The 1,085-nt window shown below is 41.8% G+C and overlaps 1 long non-coding RNA gene across 2 annotated transcripts in view; it reads right to left on the bottom strand.

Moving 5' to 3' along the window:
- The window catches only part of LOC119473584, a 16,746-nt gene that overhangs the window by 13,301 nt on the left and 2,360 nt on the right, over positions 1-1,085 (bottom strand). The gene's annotated exons all lie outside the window — the stretch shown is intronic.

Raw genomic sequence — 1,085 nt, forward strand, 5'->3', positions numbered from 1 at the left:
AAAAAAAAAAAAAAAAAAGTTCTGGAATTAGATATTAGTGATAGCTGCAAAACCTTGTGAACAAAAACCCACTGAACTATACACTTTTAAAAGGCCGAATTTGGACAGGTTCAGTGGCTCACGCCTGTAATCCCAGCACTTTGGGAGGCCGGGGGGGGGCGGATCATCTGAGGTCAGAAGTTTAGGACCAGCCCGACCAACATGGAGAAACCCTGTCTCTACTAAAAATACAAAATAAGCCAGGCACGGTGGCACATGCCTGTAATCCCAGCTACTTGGGAGGGTGAGGCAGAAGAATCGCCAGAACCCAGGAGGCAGAGGTTGCAGTGAGCTGAGACTGTGTCATTGTACTCCAGCCTGGGCAACAAGATGAAACTCTGTTTCAAAAAAAAAAAAAAAAAGCTGAATTTTATGGTATGTGAATTATGTATCTCAATTAAAAATCTACATTAAGGATTATTTGCAAAACTAGCATCACCTTTTTCAGGTAATATTTCAGAATTTTGTATGTTTAATAATCAAGGTTCTTTTTTATTTTTCCTTTTTCTTTTCTTAGAGACACCATCTCGTTATGTTGCCCAGGCTGGTCTACAACTCCTGGCCTCAAGTGCTCAGCCTTCCGAGCAGCTGGGATTACAGTGCAAACCATTTTGCCAGGCTTTACAATGAAGGTTCTAGATACAATTCTATTATGCAACAAATGGAATACTTGCATGCCTTGTTCATTTGTTTAATAAATTCTACCAAGTATATGTGTTTGTTGACTTACACAGAGACTAAAAGGACTGAACTACTTAATATTTAATTTGTATTCAAAAGAGCCAATTAAACGATTGACAACCATAGCCTCCCCCATTGTCTGAAAGTACATTTTGAACTATATGATCTTTTGTTTCTGTGCAGGTATTCTTAGAAAATAAACCAGCTGGGGACAGTGGAGCCTGCCTGCAGCTAGTGGAAGCATGTCCCAGCTACTCTGGAGGCTGAGGTGGGAGGATCACCTGAGCCCAGTTCAAGGCTGCAGCGAGCTATGATCCTGCCACGGCACTCCAGCTTGGGCAACAGAGCAAGACCCCATCTCTTAA

The sequence above is a fragment of the Cebus imitator genome, unplaced genomic scaffold (genome assembly GCF_001604975.1).
Source record: "Cebus imitator isolate Cc_AM_T3 unplaced genomic scaffold, Cebus_imitator-1.0 Scaffold169, whole genome shotgun sequence".
Lineage (NCBI taxonomy): Eukaryota > Metazoa > Chordata > Mammalia > Primates > Cebidae > Cebus > Cebus imitator.